This window comes from Saccoglossus kowalevskii, chromosome 17, assembly GCF_978046115.1.
Source record: "Saccoglossus kowalevskii chromosome 17, keSacKowa6.1, whole genome shotgun sequence".
Classification (NCBI taxonomy): Eukaryota; Metazoa; Hemichordata; class Enteropneusta; family Harrimaniidae; genus Saccoglossus; species Saccoglossus kowalevskii.
In genome coordinates, this window is record NC_140657.1 from 31,096,379 (window position 1) to 31,121,267 (window position 24,889).

General features: G+C 35.3%; 2 non-coding genes across 2 annotated transcripts; both read left to right on the top strand.

Annotated features, from left to right (window-relative positions):
* Window positions 1-13,574: 13,574 nt before the first annotated feature.
* On the top strand, window positions 13,575-13,647 carry TRNAK-UUU (transfer RNA lysine (anticodon UUU)). Its single transcript has one exon. It is a non-coding gene; the product is annotated as a tRNA-Lys (tRNA).
* Window positions 13,648-19,511: 5,864 nt separating this feature from the next.
* On the top strand, window positions 19,512-19,584 carry TRNAK-UUU (transfer RNA lysine (anticodon UUU)). Its single transcript has one exon. It is a non-coding gene; the product is annotated as a tRNA-Lys (tRNA).
* Window positions 19,585-24,889: the final 5,305 nt, after the last annotated feature.

Below are 24,889 nucleotides of genomic sequence, written 5' to 3' on the forward strand. Positions count from 1 at the left end.
GATAGACTAGGGTGGTTGCAAAACAAGGTCCGAGGTTAAATGTCCTGTCAATTCCTGTCGTCGGTGTACAAAATTGTTGAATGTCTTTAAGATTTTCTTCCAGGTAAAGTATTACGGATGCTGGCTTTCCTTTTGTCTGTACAATTTCTTGGATGAAGGGATGTTCATGAATTTCAGGCAAGAATGATTGGATGCCATCTGCTACATTTTTTCTATAGTGCCCGTTATCTGGTCGATTACGTCTCATAGCAAGGTACTTTGCATTTTGAACTTGTTTCAAATCTCTTGGGGCACAAGTTGACCAATCAAGAGCCATTTCTTCGTATATGTCCTGTGATGGTTTTGTTTCTTCAATCATGTCGTCGAGCAGTTGTTTCACGTTGCGGGATGTTCGTACGTATTCAGCAGTATTGTTTTTGCTGTTCCCGTGAGGCGCAGAATTTGTTGGATATTTGCCAATGTATTCAACAACTGCAGTTTTTTAAATATTTGTCAGAGAATCTGGACAGTCTACTACAGTTGAAATGCGTATTTTAAATGCCAAGGGTTGAACATGCTGTCCGCAAAAGCATCATGTCTGTACGACTACCAACTCCCAGATATTCCATATCAGACACAGACTAGACAATTTGCAAACTAGATCAGGTGTAATTTTCGCTTTCGAATATATCAACCAAATATTCAAATTTTACTCTGGTTAGAACGCTTGCTATGGATGCCATGATGAAAACAGTAATATTCCAGTATGATCGGCTGAACATATACAGGAAGTGGAATCATGGGAAATATTTAAATGAGCTAACCACTATGATACATTTGCCTATCATGTAATGATGAATTTCTATCATTTTTTGTATTTATCACTTTTTATTGGAGTTTCCTTTTAAAAATACATTTCTTGGATGCTTAACTTACATAACAATTACATAACTTACATAAAGTATAATTACAGATAAATTCTTGTCTCTGTTTGTTGACCTGGGTGTTTTTCTTTTGGATTTCATTTTAATTCAAATGTTCCTTTATTTTATTTTTTGTGTTCATTCATTTGTATCTTGACCGTTATCTACATATTGTCTCCATTTTCTATTGTGGGATCTGGTTTTGTTTTTTCTCTTAGCAATGTACAACTCTATTTTTTGTATTGTTTTCACATACTGCTTGTAAACATGAAAATCTGGTTTGGTTTTTTTACATCGAGATATATATATATGTCTTTTTCCCAGCAGTACAAGAACATTTGTGAGACAGGAGAGTGATTCATCTCCTAATATAATCTGCCGGTCCCTAAGTCTGTGCCGTAGATTCATTTTCCTTCCCCACAGCATAAAAAGGTTTTCCCAGAACATCTCTACATGTTGACATTTGTAAAACAGATGTAACGTTGTTTCTTCTTCTGATTCACAGAATGTACATTGTGCACTCTCCACTCTTGGTGGTTTCATTTTGAATAAATTTACATTTGTGGTAATAATGTTATGCAATATCTTATACTGAAATTCTCTTAGTTTTGTATCTATAGTTGCTATTAGTGGTATTCTATAAAAAGGCTCCCAACATGTTGATATTAAATTGGTGTATATGGTAAATTTCGGATCGAGGGTTGATAAACTAGTTTTCGATTATTTTTTGTGTTAAGTTTCTAGTCGTGCACTCCTCCAGTCTGACTGCTTCCTTACCAAACGTAAGAAGAGTGTCTGTCTGTTGTGCATCACACTCTAAACCCATCTCGTTCTTTGGTATAGCACTCATTAGTCCAAACCTATTTTAAAATAGAAGACTGTGGAACCCCTCTACCATGTACCACATTCCAGTTAATTTTGTGACCATCCCTAAATAATTGCTCCACATATACAAAACCTGCTGCTTCAAATTCTGGGAAATACACTGATTTGCCTGATATCAATATATCTTTATTGTTCCATATTATTGGTTTTCTATATCTTCTGTTATTCATCACTGGGGGAATTTCCTTCGTGAGTTTTGACCACACAGTTAGCATACTGCTTAAAAATCCAGTTATTTGTTGATTCAGCAAATTCACCTTAAAGTTACATTTTAAGAGCAGCTCTTTACCTCCTACTGGTTTTAAAGTTTTATCAAAAAACAGTTTCCATGGGTGTTCTATAGATTTATCACAGTATCTTCTAATCCAATTTATTCTAGTTGCCTTATAGATAGTATTAATGTCGGGCATTCCCAGACCCCCTTTTTCCTTTCTTCCTTTTATTGTATTTCTTGCTATCCTGTCTGGTCCCCTCCACAAAAAATTATGTAACATCTTTTTTTATTTCTTTTAGCTTATTTTTTGTAACTTCTACATTATTTAGGACATACTGGACTCTGGATACGCCCATTGTTTTTATTACCTGAATTCTTCCTAGTAGGGTAAGATCGCGAGTTTTCCAGAAATTTAAACATTTTCGAAGTGATTCAACAGGACCTGCTAAGTTTAATCTGTTAGCGGTCTCATTATCATATGAGACATATATCCCTACTATCTTAATCGGTTCTCTCGGCCATTTTACTTTTAGAGGTGTTTGTTTTTTTATGTTTATTCCTGCCCAGCCACAATGCTTCGGATTTTTCATAATTTATTTTTAGACCAGACTGCAATTCATATTTGTCTAGGAGAGTAAATAAATTTTTAGCTGACTTTACGTCTTGGAGGAAGCAAGTGACATCATCTGCGAAGGCTGCACTTTTTATCTCATTGTCTTCTATTGTTATTCCTTTTATTGTCTTAGTGTTTCTAAGAGCTATCAAAAAAAATTTCTAGACTCATAATAAATAGTCCTGGCGATATGCAATCTCCCTGTCTTACCCCCCTAGATAGGGGGAAATAGCCAGTTGTTGTGCTCCCATTCATAACGCAGCTGCATGTATTTTTATACAAAGTCTTGATCCACTTGATAAAGCTTTCCCCCAAATTAAAAGATTTCAGGGATTTTGACAAAAATTCTCATTCAAGGCTATCGAATGCTTTTTCAAAATCAAGCGTCAGGAGAATACCAGGTAGGTTCATAGTTTCAGTATAAGACATAATGTTTTCTGTCAATCGAATTACATCTCCTATATATCTCTGTTTGACAAATGCTGATTGTGTTTTTTGTATTATTTTAGGAAGTACTTCCTCCAAACGCAGTGCCAAACATTTTGTACCAATTTTGTAATCGTTATTAAGTAATGAAACTGGTCTCCAGTTTTTTTATAAATTTGCGATCTTTTCCCTTTTTCCAGTAAAGTTATTACTCCTTGTTTCTGTGACGGTGATAATTATCCTTTTTCATATCCACTATTTAGTGACTTTACAAGAGCAGGTCCGAGGACTGACCAAAACTTAATAAAAAATTCTACCGTGATACCGTCATTTCAAGGCGTTTTGTTTTTAGGTAGTTTTCTCATAGCTTCTCCTGCTTCTTTTTCTGTTATCAGTCCTTCACATCTTTCTAGTTCATCTGCAGTTAATTTTGGAATATTTGGGTTTGCTATAAAAAATTCATCATTTTCTTGGCTGGGGTTTTTATTGTGAAATTTAGAAGAGTATATTTTACTATAGAATCGCTTTATTTCTTTGTTAATCTTGTTCTTATTTTTTATTATTACATTATTTTCTGTTGATATTAGTTGATTGATTTGTGATTTTTTCCGGTTAAGCTTTTCTACTTGTAGGAAATATTTGTTATTTTTCTCACCGTATTCATACCAATTACACCTTGATCTTACAATATTTCCCTCAGTTATATAATTGAGCTCTGCTTCTAGATCATCCCTAGCAGTTTGACACTGATCCGCTATATCTATTTCAGGTTGGTTAGTCAGTTTTTCTTCTAATTCATAAACTTTGTTTCTAGCTGTGTGATCTTCTCTCTCATTTGTTTAGCCTTTTGTTTACTAAATTTCATTGTAAATGTTTTAATTTTGTATTTGACCTAATCCCATTCTATACAGACATCTTCATTTTCAGGGTTTTCTAACCATTGGATTAGTTTTTCTTCCATTTGATTCACATATTTTGGATCCCTTAGTAGGCTGTTGTTAAACTTCCAGTATGACGGCCCGTTTTTAATATTTTCCCAGCTCATTTTTAATATCACGGCTGAGTGATCAGAGCAGACACACGGTTCAATTGTTGACCCTGTAATTTCTGATTGTAAACCATCACTAACCAAAAAGTAGTCTATCCCACTCTGTATTATCTATAAGTTCAAATGATTTTTTTTTTATTTAAACAATATTTTTATTTTGTTTCAATAATGGACATACAACACAAAATATTACATCACATAAGAAGATCTGGTATAACATCTAAATTTACCCATTATCTAACCAATTAGTTAATGGTTACCATTTCTGATAATGGATAAGCTCTTTGTTTTTGTTTATTGCGATTTGTAGTTCAATATTTCTATTTTCCCTGATCCAACTTTTATATGCGTATTTTGTTGGATGAACCTTTTGAACCCTACATGTATATACATATTTTTTAAATAATAAAATAAAATGATTTAACAGTATATTTTCCGGTTCACATAGACCTATAATAATATTTTTGACATTACAAACCAAATTGGCAATAAGTTTGCAATCACTTTGCAACAGTTTCCACAGTCTCTCTACAACAATACAGTTAACAAATAGGTGTTCTAATGTTTCTTCTTCTTTTTCACAAAAAGAACAGTGGGGGGAATTGATTATTTTCCATTTATACAGTTTTACGTTAGTTGTTAAAACTCTGTGTAGAATTTTGTATTGGAATGCTCTAAGATCTGTGGAGATTGTTGTCTTGAAAGGTAGTTTGAAAATTACATTTTGTTTCATCCCATACAAATGTTGGAAGTCTATGGCAATATTTGGCTCTTCAATAATGTTTTCACACAAAGACTTGTACACCTATTTGCTCGTCAGTGTATTAATTGCAACATACTTAGAATTCCATTTGACTTTGTTTTGAAAATCACACCACTCATGGGTATTAGCATGAATGTTCTCTCTCCATTCATCTGGTATTGCAGAGATTAGGCCTTGTATAGTATGGTATTCTGTCAAAGTGATACCTTTTACCTTCCAATATTGCCAGTCATGAAAGTTTCCATAGAAATCGATTAGGTCTATTATTCTTAATACTTTTTTCCTTGCCAAAATTTTCAGATAGACTGTACGAATGCCAATTTTTAAAAATCTATTGTTCCATAATATTTATTTATCAATTTCAGTTGTTGTTTTTTGAGTGTATGATGTCAGAGATGACCATTCCCGGATGATATCATAATAAAAGGGTGGGATTTGATTTTCAAATTCTGATTCATCATAGTTGCAAAAAACACAAGGTCCCCAAACTTTTTCAATAGTCCCTTCAATATATCCTTCCATCCGGCTTGGCTATCAGAAACAAACCGTTTCACCCACATAATCTGTTGTGCTTTAAAAAAGGAGTCCACATCAATCATATTCAATCCACCTCTTTCAATATCTGAAATAAGGATGTTTCTTTTAATTTTATCCTTTCCATTCCAAATAAAATTGTAAATAATACTATTGATTTTGTTTATAATAGATTTTGGCACAGAAATCATTGATGCTAAATATATGAATTGGAAAGGCCAAAGGTTTTAAGGATCTGTATTTTACCAATTATTGAGAGTTTTCGTCTAGACCATAATGAGCATACTGACTTCAGACTATTAATTTTCTTTGAAAAATTTTCTTCAATAGACATGTCAGATGCATATGTGAAAAAAACTTCCAAAATTGTTATTCCATTTGACCATTTAATATTTATTTTCTCTTTTGGTCTGTGACCATACCCCAACAAAAGAGCCTCAGTTTTATCCTTATTTAGATTTAATCCTGAGCATTTTCCAAATTTGTAAACTGTATTGAAGAGCGGTATCATTGAGGTGGGCTTAATTGTACAGGTTATGTCGTCTGCATACATTACTAACTTAATAAATTTTTTAAAGGTACCAATACCATTTATAGTTGAATTATTTCGAATACTGATTGCAAGTAATTCCACTACTGTTATAAACAGATAAGGGGATACGGGGTCTCCCTGCCGCACACCTTTTGCAATGGGAAAGTAACCAGTTGACTTTCCATGATTCATCACGCAGGAAGAGATGCTACTGTAAAATGTTTTTACCCAATTTATAAAGGAATTACCAAAATTAAATACCTCCAATGTTTTTATCAGAAAATTGTGATCAACAGAATCAAAAGCTTTTTTGAAATCCAATGATATTAACACGCCATGTGTATTTTGATGTCTAGTTAGCCACATTACATCAAAAACTGTGCGAATTGCATCACCTATAAATCTGTCCTTCACAAACGCACATTGGTCTGGGTGAATGATAGTTGGCAGGATGGCATAAATGCGTTTTGCAATTGCTTTAGAGGCTATCTTGACATCTGTATTAATGAGGGAGATTGGTCTATAGTTTTCAAGGAATGTTTTATCTTTGCCTTTTTTAGCAATCAGGATTATGACCCCTTGTCTTTGCGACTCTGTTAACTGTCCCTTTCTATGAGAGTAATTTAAGCTATTGAGTAAATGTGAACTAATAATGTTCCAAAATGTTAGATAAGATTCAGCTGACAAGCCATCATTACCAGGTGTTTTATCTTTTGGTAATAAAGTTAAGGCTCTAAAACATTCATTCAAAGTTAGTGCTCCCTCACAAGACTGCTTTGCTTCCTCACCTAGGCAAGGGATGTTAGTACTGTATAAAAATTGTTGAGCGCCCAGTTCTGATTCTGTTAAATGATTTTTCGCATACAAATTTGAGTAGAACTCTTTAATATAGGACATGATGTGATCAGTATTTGTTTCCTCAGTATTGTTAATTTGTAAGCGTTTCACAGTTGTTTTAGTTTTGTTTGATCTCTCCAGATGCAGAAAAAAATTATTTCTTTTTTCTCTAGATCGTATAATGGAACCCTGTACTTTATCATTCCAGATTTTTTCTATTTTCAATTTTGTCTCATGATATTGTTCTGTTTTAATTTCATTATCAAGATTATTTTCCAAGTCCTCAATCAATGATTCCAGTTCATGAAGTTTTTTGTTTTTTTCTTGAGCTTTTGATTTTGAATAGGTCATTGTAAAACGTCTTATTTTATACTTTAGATACTCCCAGGAAATCATTGGGTCTTTGCCTGAAAGCTCAGACTCCCACTGCTTGATTTGATTTGATAGCTTTAGGAAATAATTTCTATCTTTACACAAAGAATTATTAAATTTCCAGTAGGACCGACCATGTCTGCCCCATGATTCACTTTGAATACAGAGAGTAATAGCTGAGTGATCTGAGCAGATAGATGGTTTGATTTCTACTGACTTCACAAGATCTTGTAAGGTATCAGAAATGAACCAATAATCAAGACGACATTGTATGACAGGAGATTGTTGTCTCCATGTGAAGCGTTTGCTGTTTGGATTTTTTATCCGCCAAATGTCCACCAGATCAAAATTAGACAGTTTATCATTCACTTTATCTATTAATCGTTTTTTGTATTTTAGATTCCCTCCTTGTTTATCCAGTGTAGGGTTAAGGCATACATTAAAATCTCCTCCCAAAATTAATTGCTTACCCTCACCTAACATGTTATTAAAACTAGAGCCCCACAAATCATAAAACAGAAGTTGTTCACTGGAGATACTGGGTGCGTAGATGCTTCCCAATACCATTCGTAAATTTTGGATGGTAACATCCAGATACACAAATCTCCCTTCATCATCATTGATGTTATCATGAATCGTAATATTGGCTAATTGTCTAAATAAAATACATACACCCCTACTGTGATTAGTACCATGTGAGAAAAATATTTTGCCATTCCATTGTTTTGTCCACTGCTCTTCAACCTCTTGAGAACTGTAAGTCTCTTGCAGCAAAATAATGTCGCATTTTTTGCGTTTCAACCATGCAAATAATTTGGTTCTCTTTATATTGGTTCTAATACCCCTCACATTAAGTGAGAGTAATTTAATTGAGAGATCATTCATGGCAAACTATATTCAATGCCTTAATTGGTTTACAGTATACCAGATCATAAATAAAAAAACAAAAAAAAACGAGAGAGCGAAAAAGCAGGCGACAAAAGCAACGAGGAAGGAAAAACAAAAAAGGGGGACCAGACCAAACAACAGAAAAGTACAAAAGTTCAAATGATTCCATAATCTCTTTTATTAGTTTAACTGACTGTTTCCATGGGTTTGGGTTACCCCCCCTTCTGTCAATCTGTGTATTTAAGGCCACGTTATGATCTCCCCCCCCAAACTATGTTAGAATCTGCTTCTGTTGTACATTCTTTTATGACGGGTATCAATTCTTTCAGAAATCCTACATGATTATGTTGATCATTTGGTGCATATGTATTAAAAAATATGAATGATTTTTCCCCAATACATGTTTCAATTACAAGATATCTACCTTGTGGGTCTGCAACACTTTTTTAAATCTCTACCTCAACATTTCTAAATATTGTGACTACTCCTTTACTTAGGTTTGTCCCATGTGAAAATATCATTTTCCCTCTCATTTGATTAGACCAGTACTTAATTTTATCTTTGGAGCTATGGGTTTCCTGTAGCATAATTATGTTTGCTTTTGTTTCAGTTATCCATTTAAATATTTTTTTTTTCTTTTTTTGTACCCACCCAGGCCTCTTACATTTAATGATAGTACATTAATTTCTGACATTTTACCTGTTTAGTTATTTCTGTTATCATCCAGATTAAGTGTTGGTAAACTCATTTTTCAACATAAGTGAAAACACAACCATCCCGACAAAGACGGGACAAAAACTCAACATTGAACGTCCCACCCACCCGGGGGAGCCCGAAAAAACACTCCCCCACACCCAAACAAAGAACAAAACACTCTCCCCAAAACATCAACAAACCCTTCCCAACTTCCACACGTATAAGTACCAAACGTATACTCGGTGGGCAAAACAGTTCTAACCCGTTTCAATACAGTCATAATCTACTAAAACAAACAATACTATGTAACAAGTGCTATAATATTAGTGATCACGATGTGATCAAATATTTCAGTTTTCAATAGACTACTGGTTACCTTATAGCTGCATTTTTCCTGAGATTATTAAATAAAAGTCACAACGTAAATTTTGTTTACAACTAGTACTTGGTCCGTCGGTTCAGCTCATCACGCTCAGTTCTTTCATTTTGTTTATCCATTGTACAAGAGGCCATCGATATAAAGTTTTCCATTGGTAAATCCACAGGGAGCCCAGGAACTATAATCAACTGTAGTACGCAGTCTCTATGAGCGGGGGGGGGGGGGGTATCGGCTGGTATCTAGTGTAAGAAATAGACAAGGGATGAAGGCTCCAGTCAGCTCACATTTTTTAAACTCGAAAAAAGAGACAAAAAGAATGAAAAATAAAATCTAAAAAAAATACCAGGTTGAAGAATATTAGTTGCTCCTTCAAATTTCGCCAAAGCCTTGCCTACATTTTACCGATATTTGCAGAATAAATCAAGAAAACTACACAAATTGACTCAATTTAGGAATTCCTAACGGTTTGCCCGAACGCATGGCAAAGTTTGGAGGCGTGGCCTGTAGCATTTGGAAACAACCAATCACAAGACTGGTTACGAACCAGTTGAGCAAGGCTAACCGAGTAGTGACCTCGATGTGGTTCGTAACTAGTCTTGTGATTGGTTGTAGACAAATGCTGAACAGGCCACGCCTTCAACTGTGCCTTCCTTAGTATTTTCAATCTCTCCGGTCGTCTCATAAATTTTACTATTATGTGACTTGGTGGACCAACTTGTTTGCGTTTGATCAAGGGGGCCGCGCGGTGGGCGTTTTCTACCATGTTTGCTGCGTCGCAGAAACCCAATTTCTTTTCCAGCAAATCTGCGACTATTTGGACGCAGTCTTCACCTTTCTCTTCTTTAACCCCACCAATTCTTAGGTTATATCCACGTGAGTACCTCTGAAGACGTAGATTTTCCTCGCAAACTTCATTCAGTCGAGTTTCAAGGCGACCGACTGTGCTTTCCAAATCGGCAATGCGTTGCAGTGCCCCCTCGTGGTTGTTGCCCATCTCTTCTATGTCACGTGTTGAATACTCCATTGAGTTTGCGAATTCTGTCTGTTTCTCTTCAACTTTCTGTAGCCGTGTTTGAGCTTCACTCTGTTCTCCAGCCATTTGATCTATCTTTTTTTCTAGGCGGTCTATAGCCGCTCTTAGAAACTCTCTGAAGTCTTCTTCCCCGTGCATCGTCTCCTGGCTTCCAGACGCGTCTTTGTCACGTGTTCCTTGGCTAACAAAACCACTCATTGTCGTCTGCGCTGGTTGACTTCTAGTTGTCGTCCATGTCGTCTAGTTGTCTGACCTCCATGAATTTCTATCATACTATGATGAATGCCTACCATTTTATGGTGAATGCCTATCACATAATGTTGAATGCCTATCATGTGATGGTGAATGCCTACCATGTTATACTGAATGCCCATCATTTTATGGTGAATGGCTTGCATGCTATGGTGAATGCCTACCGAGTAATGGCGAATGCCTATCATGTAATGGCAAATGCCCATCATGTAATGTTGAATGCCCATCATGTTATGGTGAATGCCTACCATGTACTGGCGAATGCCTATCATGTTATGGTGAATGGCTATCAGGTAATGGTGAAGGCCTACCATGTAATGGCGAATGCCTACCATGTAATGGTGAATGCTCATCATGTAATGGTGAATGCCTATCATGTTATGGTGAATGCCTACCATGTAATGGCGAATGACTATCACGTTGTGGCGAATGCCTATCACGTGGTTAATGCCTATCATATTATCGTGAATGTCTATCGTGTAATGGTAAATGCCTACCATGTTATAGTGAATGCCCATCATGTAATGACGAATGCCTATCACGTTGTGGCGAATGCCTATCACGTTGTGGTAAATGCCTATTACGTTGTGGTAAATGCCTATCACGTAATGGTGAATGCCTACAATGTTATGGTGAATGTCTATCATGTAATGGTGAATGCCTACCATGTTATGGTGAATGCCTATCATGCAATGGTAAATACATATCACGTTGTGGTAAATGCCTATCACATGAATAATGCCTATCATTAAATGGCGAATGCTTATCATGTACTGTTGATAGCCTGTCACGTTGTGGTGAATACCTATAACGTTGTGGTTAATGCCTATCATATTATCGTGAATGCCTATCGTGTAATGGTAAATGCCTACCATGTTATAGTGAATGCCTATCACGTTGTGGTGAATGCCTATCATGTTGCGGTGAATGACTATCACGTTGTGGTAAATGCCTATCATCTAGTGAAAATGAGTAGGATAAGACAGTCATGGCTTTCCATACATGTTCAGCACATTTCATTTTAGTGTAGTGTTTTCGTCACCTTACTAATATACATGGGAAGCAGAGGTGTGATATACTTTGCAGTAGCTGCTTAATAGTGGTTAAATATATTGCTATTAGCTTAAATGCGCATATACTTACCTAAAACAAAAAATACACAATCATCTGATTCAAAAATAGGCACGCAACTTGTTGTTTTCTTTGTCCGGTCTAATCGGAGATTATATCTCGAGATCTCGACTTATTATCTCGAGATCTCGACTTACTATCTCGAGATCTCGACTTACTATCTTGAGATCTCGACTTACTATCTCGAGATCTCGACTTATTATCTCGAGATCTCGACTTATTATCTCGAGATCTCGATTTATTATCTCGAGATCTCGAGATAATTATTTTTTTTTCGTTTACAAAATGTCCCCAATGAGCTTTCATATTCAACCCCTTTAACGGGCGTATTTTTGAAATGTGGTTCACATAAAAACAGATATTTTTTGCTCACATCGCTGAGATAAATAAACCTCGGTATTTAATTAATGCTTTGGATTATATTAAACTTAAACGTAATTTTGAAACATGGTTCACATAAAAATAGATATTGTTTGCTCGCATCGCTGAGATAAATAAAACATAAACAATTCAAATATTTCATTGTAATAACTCGGTATTTAATTAATGATTTGAATTAGATTAAACGCTTTCTTATGAAAATACAAATCATTGTCAGCTCATAGTGAGTTACTTTAAGACTCATTTGAAGTATCTTCGTGCGTGAAATCAAAGCATTGACTTATTATGGAGGTTTGGGCTATCGAGTACGAAAAGACAGGATACTGAGCAGCCCGGTTAGCTCAGTCGGTAGAGCGTGGAACTTTTAATTTTAACGTCATGGGTTCAACCCCCTCAGCGGGCGTAATTTTGAAACGTGGTTCACATAAAAATAGATATAAATAATATATAAACAATACAAACTTTTCATTGTAATAACTCAGTATTTAATTAATGCTTTGAATTAGATTAAACGTTTTCTCATAAAATTACAAATCATTGTCAGCTCATAGACTCATTTGAAGTATCTTCGTGCGTGAAATCAAAGCATTGACTTATTATGGAGGTTTGGGACAATCGAGTACGAAAAGACAGGATACTAAGCAGCCCGGTTAGCTCAGTCGGTAGAGCGTGGGACTTTTAATCCTAAGGTCAAGGTTCAACCCCCCTTAGCGGGCGTTATTTTGAAACGTGGTTCACATAAAAATAGATATTGTTTGCTCACATCGCTGAGATAAATAAAACATAAACAATTCAAACATTTCATTGTAATAACTCGGTATTTAATTAATGCTTTGAATTAGATTAAACGTTTTCTCATGAAAATACAAATCATTGTCAGCTCATAGACTCATTTGAAGTCTTCGAAAAGACAGGATCATGAGCAGCCCGGTTAGCTCAGTTTCGTGCGTGAAATCAAAGCATTGACTTATTATGGAGGTTTGGGACAATCGAGTACGAAAAGACAGGATCCTGAGCAGCCCGGTTAGCTCAGTCGGTAGAGCGTTGGACTTTTAATCCTAAGGTCAAGGGTTCAACCCCCTTAGCGTGCGTAATTTTGAAACGTTGTTCACATGAAAATAGATATTGTTTGCTTTCATCGCTGAGATAAATAAAACATAAACAATTCAAACATTTCATTGTAATAACTCGGTATTTAATTAATGCTTTGAATTAGATTAAACGTTTTCTCATAAAAATACAAATCATTGTCACCTCATAGACTCATTTGAAGTATCTTCGTGCGTGAAATCAAAGCATTGACTTAATATGGAGGTTTTGGCAATCGAGTACGAAAAGACAGGATCCTGAGCACCCCGGTTAGCTCAGTCGGTAGAGCGTTGGACTTTTAATACTAAGGTCAAGGGTTCAACCCCATTAGCGGGCGTAATTTTGAAAAGTGGTTCACATAAAAATAGATATTGTTTGCTCACATCGCTGAGATAAATAAAACATAAACAATTCAAACATTTCATTGTAATAACTCGGTATTTAATTAATGCCTTGAATTAGATTAAACGTTTTCGCATAAAAATACAAATCATTGTCAGCTCATAGACTCATTTGAAATATCTTCGTGCGTGAAATCAAAGCATTGACTTATTATGGAGGTTTGGGACAATCTAGTATGAAAACAAAGGATACAGAGCGCCCGGTTAGCTCAGTCGGTAGAGCGTGGGACTTTTAATCCTAAGGTCAAGGGTTCAACCCCCTTAGCGGGCGTAATTTTGAAACGTTGTTCACATAAAAATAGATATTGTTTGCTCACATCGCTGATATAAATAAAACATAAACAATTCAAACATTTCATTGTAATATCTCGGTATTTAATTAATTCTTTGAATTAGATAAAACGTTTTCTCATAAAAATACAAATCATTGTCGGCTCATAGACTTATTTGAAGTACCTTCGTGCGTGAAATCAAAACATTGACTTATTATGGAGGTTTGGGACAATCGAGTACGAAAATACAAAGTCTGAGCAGCCCGATTAGCTCAGTAGGTAGAGCGTGGGACTTTTAATCCTAAGGTAAATGGTTCAACTCTCTTAGCGGGCGTAATTTTGAAACGTGGTTCACATAAAATAGATATTATCGCTGAGATAAATAAAAAAAACAATTCAAACATTTCATTGTAATAACTTGATATTATTCGCTCGCATCGCTGATATAAATGAAACACAAACAATGCAACGATTTCATTGTAATAACTCGGTATTTCATTAATGCTTTGAATTAGATTAAACGTTTTCTCATGAAAATACAAATCATTGTCAGCTCATAGTGAGTTACGTTAAGACTCGTTTGAAGTATCTTCGTGCTTGAAATCAAAGCATTGACTTATTATGGAGGTTTGGGACAATCGAGTACGAAAAGACAGGATCCTGAGCAGCCCGGTTAGCTCAGTCGGTAGAGCGTGGGAATTTTAATCCTAAGGTCAAGGGTTCAACCCCCTTAGCTGGCGTAATTTTGAAACGTTGTTCACATGAAAATAGATATTGTTTGCTTTCATCGCTGAGATAAATAAAACATAAACAATTCAAACATTTCATTGTAATAACTCGGTATTTAATTAATGCTTTGAATTAGATTAAACGTTTTCTCATAATCATTGTCAGCTCATAGACTCATTTGAAGTATCTTCGTGCTTGAAATCAAAGCATTGACTTTTTATGGAAGTTTGGGACAATCGAGTGCGAAAAGTGAAGATCCTGAGCAGCCCGGTTAGCTCAGTCGGTAGAGCGTGAGACTTTTAATCCTAAGGTCAAGGGTTCAACCCCCTTAGCGGGCGTAATTTTGAAACGTTGTTCACATGAAAATAGATATTGTTTGCTTTCATCGCTGAGATAAATAAAACATAAACAATTCAAACATTTCACTGTAATAACTCGGTATTTAATTAATGCTTTGAATTAGATTAAAAGTTTTCTCATAAAAATACAAATCATTGTCAGCTCATAGACTCATTTGAAGTATCTTCGTGCGTGAAATCAAAGCATTGACTTATTATGGAGGTTTGGGACAATCGAGTACGAAAATACAAAGTCTGAGCAGCCCGATTAGCTCAGTAGGTAGGGCGTGGGACTTTTAATCCTAAGGTAAATGGTTCAACTCCCTTAGCGGGCGTAATTTTGAAACGTGGTTCATATAAAATAGATATTGTTTGCTCACATCGCTGAGATAAATAAAAAAAACAATTCAAACATTTCAATGTAATAACATGATATTATTCGCTCGCATCGCTGATATAAATAAAACACAAACAATGCAACGATTTCATTGTAATAACTCGGTATTTCATTAATGCTTTGAATTAGATTAAACGTATTCTCATAAAAATACAAATCATTGTCAGCTCATAGTGAGTTACGTTAAGACTCGTTTGAAGTATCTTCGTGCGTGAAATCAAAGCATTGACTTATTATGGAGGTTTGGGACAATCAAGTACGAAAAGACAGGATCCCGAGCAGCCCGGTTAGCTCAGTCGGTAGAGCGTGGGACTTTTAATCATAAGGTCAAGGGTTCAACCCCCTTAGCGTGCGTAATTTTGAAACGTTGTTCACATGAAAATAGATATTGTTTGCTTTCATCGCTGAGATAAATAAAACATAAACAATTCAAACATTTCATTGTAATAACTCGGTATTTAATTAATGCTTTGAATTAGATTAAACGTTTTCTCATAAAAATACAAATCATTGCCAGTTCATAGACTCATTTGAAGTATCTTCGTGCGTGAAATCAAAGCATTGACTTATTATGGAGGTTTGGGACAATCGAGTACGAAAATACTGAGTCTGAGCAGCCCGATTAGCTCAGTAGGTAGAGCGTGGGACTTTTAATCCTAAGGTAAACGGTTCAACTCCTTTAGCGAGCGTAATTTTGAAACGTGGTTCATATAAAATAGATATTGTTTGCTCACATCCCTGAGATAAATAAAAAAAAAAACAATTCAAACATTTCATTGTAATAACATGATATTATTCGCTCGCATCGCTGATATAAATAAAACACAAACAATGCAACGATTTCATTGTAATAACTCGGTATTTAATTAATGCTTTGAATTAGATTAAATGTTTTCTCATAAAAATACAAATCATTGACAGCTCATAGACTCATTTGAAGTATCTTCGTGCGTGAAATCAAAGCATTGACTTATTATGGAGGTTTGGGACAATCGAGTACGAAAATACAAAGTCTGAGCAGCCCGATTAGCTCAGTAGGTAGGGCGTGGGACTTTTAATCCTAAGGTAAATGGTTCAACTCCCTTAGCGGGCGTAATTTTGAAACGTGGTTCATATAAAATAGATATTGTTTGCTCACATCGCTGAGATAAATAAAAAAAACAATTCAAACATTTCAATGTAATAACATGATATTATTCGCTCGCATCGCTGATATAAATAAAACACAAACAACGCAACGATTTCATTGTAATAACTCGGTATTTCATTAATGCTTTGAATTAGATTAAACGTATTCTCATAAAAATACAAATCATTGTCAGCTCATGGTGAGTTACGTTAAGACTCGTTTGAAGTATCTTCGTGCGTGAAATCAAAGCATTGACTTATTATGGAGGTTTGGGACAATCGAGTGCGAAAAGTGAAGATCCTGAGCAGCCCGGTTAGCTCAGTCGGTAGAGCGTGGGACTTTTAATCATAAGGTCAAGGGTTCAACCCCCTTAGCGTGCGTAATTTTGAAACGTTGTTCACATGAAAATAGATATTGTTTGCTTTCATCGCTGAGATAAATAAAACATAAACAATTCAAACATTTCATTGTAATAACTCGGTATTTAATTAATGCTTTGAATTAGATTAAACCGATTAGCTCAGTAGGTAGGGCGTGGGACTTTTAATCCTAAGGTAAATGGTTCAACTCCCTTAGCGGGCGTAATTTTGAAACGTGGTTCATATAAAATAGATATTGTTTGCTCACATCGCTGAGATAAATAAAAAAAACAATTCAAACATTTCAATGTAATAACATGATATTATTCGCTCGCATCGCTGATATAAATAAAACACAAACAATGCAACGATTTCATTGTAATAACTCGGTATTTAATTAATGCTTTGAATTAGATTAAATGTTTTCTCATAAAAATACAAATCATTGACAGCTCATAGATTCATTTGAAGTATCTTCGTGCGTGAAATCAAAGCATTGACTTATTATGGAGGTTTGGAACAATCGAGTACGAAAAGACAGGATCCTGAGCAGCCCGGTTAGCTCATTCGGTAGAGCGTGGGACTTTTAATCCTAAGGTCAAGGGTTCAACCCCCTTAGCGGGCGTAATTTTGAAACGTTGTTCACATGAAAATAGATATTGTTTGCTTTCCTCGCTGAGATAAATAAAACATAAACAATTCAAACATTTCACTGTAATAACTCGGTATTTAATTAATGCTTTGAATTAGATTAAAAGTTTTCTCATAAAAATACAAATCATTGTCACCTCATAGACTCATTTGAAGTATCTTCGTGCGTGAAATCAAAGCATTGACTTAATATGGAGGTTTTGGCAATCGAGTACGAAAAGACAGGATCCTGAGCACCCCGGTTAGCTCAGTCGGTAGAGCGTTGGACTTTTAATACTAAGGTCAAGGGTTCAACCCCATTAGCGGGCGTAATTTTGAAAAGTGGTTCACATAAAAATAGATATTGTTTGCTCACATCGCTGAGATAAATAAAACATAAACAATTCAAACATTTCATTGTAATAACTCGGTATTTAATTAATGCCTTGAATTAGATTAAACGTTTTCGCATAAAAATACAAATCATTGTCAGCTCATAGACTCATTTGAAGTATCTTCGTGCGTGAAATCAAAGCATTGACTTATTATGGAGGTTTGGGACAATCGAGTACGAAAATACAAAGTCTGAGCAGCCCGATTAGCTCAGTAGGTAGGGCGTGGGACTTTTAATCCTAAGGTAAATGGTTCAACTCCCTTAGCGGGCGTAATTTTGAAACGTGGTTCATATAAAATAGATATTGTTTGCTCACATCGCTGAGATAAATAAAAAAAACAATTCAAACATTTCAATGTAATAACATGATATTATTCGCTCGCATCGCTGATATAAATAAAACACAAACAACGCAACGATTTCATTGTAATAACTCGGTATTTCATTAATGCTTTGAATTAGATTAAACGTATTCTCATAAAAATACAAATCATTGTCAGCTCATGGTGAGTTACGTTAAGACTCGTTTGAAGTATCTTCGTGCGTGAAATCAAAGCATTGACTTATTATGGAGGTTTGGGACAATCGAGTGCGAAAAGTGAAGATCCTGAGCAGCCCGGTTAGCTCAGTCGGTAGAGCGTGGGACTTTTAATCATAAGGTCAAGGGTTCAACCCCCTTAGCGTGCGTAATTTTGAAACGTTGTTCACATGAAAATAGATATTGTTTGCTTTCATCGCTGAGATAAATAAAACATAAACAATTCAAACATTTCATTGTAATAACTCGGTATTTAATTAATGCTTTGAATTAGATTAAACCGATTAGCTCAGTAGGTAGGGCGTGGGACTTTTAATCCTAAGGTAAATGGTTCAACTCCCTTAGCGGGCGTAATTTTGAAACGTGGTTCATATAAAATAGATATTGTTTGCTCACATCGCTGAGATAAATAAAAAAAACAATTCAAACATTTCAATGTAATAACATGATATTATTCGCTCGCATCGCTGATATAAATAAAACACAAACAATGCAACGATTTCATTGTAATAACTCGGTATTTAATTAATGCTTTGAATTAGATTAAATGTTTTCTCATAAAAATACAAATCATTGACAGCTCATAGATTCATTTGAAGTATCTTCGTGCGTGAAATCAAAGCATTGACTTATTATGGAGGTTTGGAACAATCGAGTACGAAAAGACAGGATCCTGAGCAGCCCGGTTAGCTCATTCGGTAGAGCGTGGGACTTTTAATCCTAAGGTCAAGGGTTCAACCCCCTCGCGGGTGTAATTTTGAAACGTTGTTCACATGAAAATAGATATTGTTTGCTTTCCTCGCTGAGATAAATAAAACATAAACAATTCAAACATTTCACTGTAATAACTCGGTATTTAATTAATGCTTTGAATTAGATTAAAAGTTTTCTCATAAAAATACAAATCATTGTCACCTCATAGACTCATTTGAAGTATCTTCGTGCGTGAAATCAAAGCATTGACTTAATATGGAGGTTTTGGCAATCGAGTACGAAAAGACAGGATCCTGAGCACCCCGGTTAGCTCAGTCGGTAGAGCGTTGGACTTTTAATACTAAGGTCAAGGGTTCAACCCCATTAGCGGGCGTAATTTAGAAAAGTGGTTCACATAAAAATAGATATTGTTTGCTCACATCGCTGAGATAAATAAAACATAAACAATTCAAACATTTCATTGTAATAACTCGGTATTTAATTAATGCCTTGAATTAGATTAAACGTTTTCGCATAAAAATACAAATCATTGTCAGCTCATAGACTCATTTGAAATATCTTCGTGCGTGAAATCAAAGCATTGACTTATTATGGAGGTTTGGGACAATCTAGTATGAAAACAAAGGATACAGAGCGCCCGGTTAGCTCAGTCGGTAGAGCGTGGGACTTTTAATCCTAAGGTCAAGGGTTCAACCCCCTTAGCGGGCGTAATTTTGAAACGTTGTTCACATAAAAATAGATATTGTTTGCTCACATCGCTGATATAAATAAAACATAAACAATTCAAACATTTCATTGTAATATCTCGGTATTTAATTAATTCTTTGAATTAGATAAAACGTTTTCTCATAAAAATACAAATCATTGTCGGCTCATAGACTTATTTGAAGTACCTTCGTGCGTGAAATCAAAACAATGACTTATTATGGAGGTTTGGGACAATCGAGTACGAAAATACAAAGTCTGAGCAGCCCGATTAGCTCAGTAGGTAGAGCGTGGGACTTTTAATCCTAAGGTAAATGGTTCAACTCTCTTAGCGGGCGTAATTTTGAAACGTGGTTCACATAAAATAGATATTATCGCTGAGATAAATAAAAAAAACAATTCAAACATTTCATTGTAATAACTTGATATTATTCGCTCGCATCGCTGATATAAATGAAACACAAACAATGCAACGATTTCATTGTAATAACTCGGTATTTCATTAATGCTTTGAATTAGATTAAACGTTTTCTCATGAAAATACAAATCATTGTCAGCTCATAGTGAGTTACGTTAAGACTCGTTTGAAGTATCTTCGTGCTTGAAATCAAAGCATTGACTTATTATGGAGGTTTGGGACAATCGAGTACGAAAAGACAGGATCCTGAGCAGCCCGGTTAGCTCAGTCGGTAGAGCGTGGGAATTTTAATCCTAAGGTCAAGGGTTCAACCCCCTTAGCTGGCGTAATTTTGAAACGTTGTTCACATGAAAATAGATATTGTTTGCTTTCATCGCTGAGATAAATAAAACATAAACAATTCAAACATTTCATTGTAATAACTCGGTATTTAATTAATGCTTTGAATTAGATTAAACGTTTTCTCATAATCATTGTCAGCTCATAGACTCATTTGAAGTATCTTCGTGCTTGAAATCAAAGCATTGACTTTTTATGGAAGTTTGGGACAATCGAGTGCGAAAAGTGAAGATCCTGAGCAGCCCGGTTAGCTCAGTCGGTAGAGCGTGAGACTTTTAATCCTAAGGTCAAGGGTTCAACCCCCTTAGCGGGCGTAATTTTGAAACGTTGTTCACATGAAAATAGATATTGTTTGCTTTCATCGCTGAGATAAATAAAACATAAACAATTCAAACATTTCACTGTAATAACTCGGTATTTAATTAATGCTTTGAATTAGATTAAAAGTTTTCTCATAAAAATACAAATCATTGTCAGCTCATAGACTCATTTGAAGTATCTTCGTGCGTGAAATCAAAGCATTGACTTATTATGGAGGTTTGGGACAATCGAGTACGAAAATACAAAGTCTGAGCAGCCCGATTAGCTCAGTAGGTAGGGCGTGGGACTTTTAATCCTAAGGTAAATGGTTCAACTCCCTTAGCGGGCGTAATTTTGAAACGTGGTTCATATAAAATAGATATTGTTTGCTCACATCGCTGAGATAAATAAAAAAAACAATTCAAACATTTCAATGTAATAACATGATATTATTCGCTCGCATCGCTGATATAAATAAAACACAAACAATGCAACGATTTCATTGTAATAACTCGGTATTTCATTAATGCTTTGAATTAGATTAAACGTATTCTCATAAAAATACAAATCATTGTCAGCTCATAGTGAGTTACGTTAAGACTCGTTTGAAGTATCTTCGTGCGTGAAATCAAAGCATTGACTTATTATGGAGGTTTGGGACAATCAAGTACGAAAAGACAGGATCCCGAGCAGCCCGGTTAGCTCAGTCGGTAGAGCGTGGGACTTTTAATCCTAAGGTCAAGGGCTCAACCCCCTTAGCGGGCGTAATTTTGAAACGTTGTTCACATGAAAATAGATATTGTTTGCTTACATCGCTGAGGTAAAAAAAAAACAAACAATTCAAACATTTCATTGTAATAACTTGATATCATTCGCTCGCATCGCTGATATAAATAAAACACAAACAATGCAACGATTTCATTGTAATAACTCGGTATTTCATTAATGCTTTGAATTAGATTAAACGTATTCTCATAAAAATACAAATCATTGTCAGCTCATAGTGAGTTACGTTAAGACTCGTTTGAAGTATCTTCGTGCGTGAAATCAAAGCATTGACTTATTATGGAGGTTTGGGACAATCAAGTACGAAAAGACAGGATCCCGAGCAGCCCGGTTAGCTCAGTCGGTAGAGCGTGGGACTTTTAATCATAAGGTCAAGGGTTCAACCCCCTTAGCGTGCGTAATTTTGAAACGTTGTTCACATGAAAATAGATATTGTTTGCTTTCATCGCTGAGATAAATAAAACATAAACAATTCAAACATTTCATTGTAATAACTCGGTATTTAATTAATGCTTTGAATTAGATTAAACGTTTTCTCATAAAAATACAAATCATTGCCAGTTCATAGACTCATTTGAAGTATCTTCGTGCGTGAAATCAAAGCATTGACTTATTATGGAGGTTTGGGACAATCGAGTACGAAAATACTGAGTCTGAGCAGCCCGATTAGCTCAGTAGGTAGAGCGTGGGACTTTTAATCCTAAGGTAAACGGTTCAACTCCTTTAGCGAGCGTAATTTTGAAACGTGGTTCATATAAAATAGATATTGTTTGCTCACATCCCTGAGATAAATAAAAAAAAACAATTCAAACATTTCATTGTAATAACATGATATTATTCGCTCGCATCGCTGATATAAATAAAACACAAACAATGCAACGATTTCATTGTAATAACTCGGTATTTAATTAATGCTTTGAATTAGATTAAATGTTTTCTCATAAAAATACAAATCATTGACAGCTCATAGATTCATTTGAAGTATCTTCGTGCGTGAAATCAAAGCATTGACTTATTATGGAGGTTTGGAACAATCGAGTACGAAAAGACAGGATCCTGAGCAGCCCGGTTAGCTCATTCGGTAGAGCGTGGGACTTTTAATCCTAAGGTCAAGGGTTCAACCCCCTTAGCGGGCGTAATTTTGAAACGTTGTTCACATGAAAATAGATATTGTTTGCTTTCCTCGCTGAGATAAATAAAACATAAACAATTCAAACATTTCACTGTAATAACTCGGTATTTAATTAATGCTTTGAATTAGATTAAAAGTTTTCTCATAAAAATACAAATCATTGTCAGCTCATAGACTCATTTGAAGTATCTTCGTGCGTGAAATCAAAGCATTGACTTATTATGGAGGTTTGGGACAATCGAGTACGAAAATACAAAGTCTGAGCAGCCCGATTAGCTCAGTAGGTAGGGCGTGGGACTTTTAATCCTAAGGTAAATGGTTCAACTCCCTTAGCGGGCGTAATTTTGAAACGTGGTTCATATAAAATAGATATTGTTTGCTCACATCGCTGAGATAAATAAAAAAAACAATTCAAACATTTCAATGTAATAACATGATATTATTCGCTCGCATCGCTGATATAAATAAAACACAAACAACGCAACGATTTCATTGTAATAACTCGGTATTTCATTAATGCTTTGAATTAGATTAAACGTATTCTCATAAAAATACAAATCATTGTCAGCTCATGGTGAGTTACGTTAAGACTCGTTTGAAGTATCTTCGTGCGTGAAATCAAAGCATTGACTTATTATGGAGGTTTGGGACAATCGAGTACGAAAAGACAGGATCCCGAGCAGCCCGGTTAGCTCAGTCGGTAGAGCGTGGGACTTTTAATCATAAGGTCAAGGGTTCAACCCCCTTAGCGTGCGTAATTTTGAAACGTTGTTCACATGAAAATAGATATTGTTTGCTTTCATCGCTGAGATAAATAAAACATAAACAATTCAAACATTTCATTGTAATAACTCGGTATTTAATTAATGCTTTGAATTAGATTAAACGTTTTCTCATAAAAATACAAATCATTGCCAGTTCATAGACTCATTTGAAGTATCTTCGTGCGTGAAATCAAAGCATTGACTTATTATGGAGGTTTGGGACAATCGAGTACGAAAATACAGAGTCTGAGCAGCCCGATTAGCTCAGTAGGTAGAGCGTGGGACTTTTAATCCTAAGGTAAATGGTTCAACTCCCTTAGCGAGCGTAATTTTGAAACGTGGTTCATATAAAATAGATATTGTTTGCTCACATCCCTGAGATAAATAAAAAAAAACAATTCAAACATTTCATTGTAATATCATGATATTATTCGCTCGCATCGCTGATATAAATAAAACACAAACAATGCAACGATTTCATTGTAATAACTCGGTATTTAATTAATGCTTTGAATTAGATTAAATGTTTTCTCATAAAAATACAAATCATTGACAGCTCATAGATTCATTTGAAGTATCTTCGTGCGTGAAATCAAAGCATTGACTTATTATGGAGGTTTGGAACAATCGAGTACGAAAAGACAGGATCCTGAGCAGCCCGGTTAGCTCATTCGGTAGAGCGTGGGACTTTTAATCCTAAGGTCAAGGGTTCAACCCCCTTAGCTGGCGTAATTTTGAAACGTTGTTCACATGAAAATAGATATTGTTTGCTTTCATCGCTGAGATAAATAAAACATAAACAATTCAAACATTTCATTGTAATAACTCGGTATTTAATTAATGCTTTGAATTAGATTAAACGTTTTCTCATAATCATTGTCAGCTCATAGACTCATTTGAAGTATCTTCGTGCTTGAAATCAAAGCATTGACTTTTTATGGAAGTTTGGGACAATCGAGTGCGAAAAGTGAAGATCCTGAGCAGCCCGGTTAGCTCAGTCGGTAGAGCGTGAGACTTTTAATCCTAAGGTCAAGGGTTCAACCCCCTTAGCGGGCGTAATTTTGAAACGTTGTTCACATGAAAATAGATATTGTTTGCTTTCATCGCTGAGATAAATAAAACATAAACAATTCAAACATTTCACTGTAATAACTCGGTATTTAATTAATGCTTTGAATTAGATTAAAAGTTTTCTCATAAAAATACAAATCATTGTCAGCTCATAGACTCATTTGAAGTATCTTCGTGCGTGAAATCAAAGCATTGACTTATTATGGAGGTTTGGGACAATCGAGTACGAAAATACAAAGTCTGAGCAGCCCGATTAGCTCAGTAGGTAGGGCGTGGGACTTTTAATCCTAAGGTAATTGGTTCAACTCCCTTAGCGGGCGTAATTTTGAAACGTGGTTCATATAAAATAGATATTGTTTGCTCTCATCGCTGAGATAAATAAAAAAAACAATTCAAACATTTCAATGTAATAACATGATATTATTCGCTCGCATCGCTGATATAAATAAAACACAAACAATGCAACGATTTCATTGTAATAACTCGGTATTTCATTAA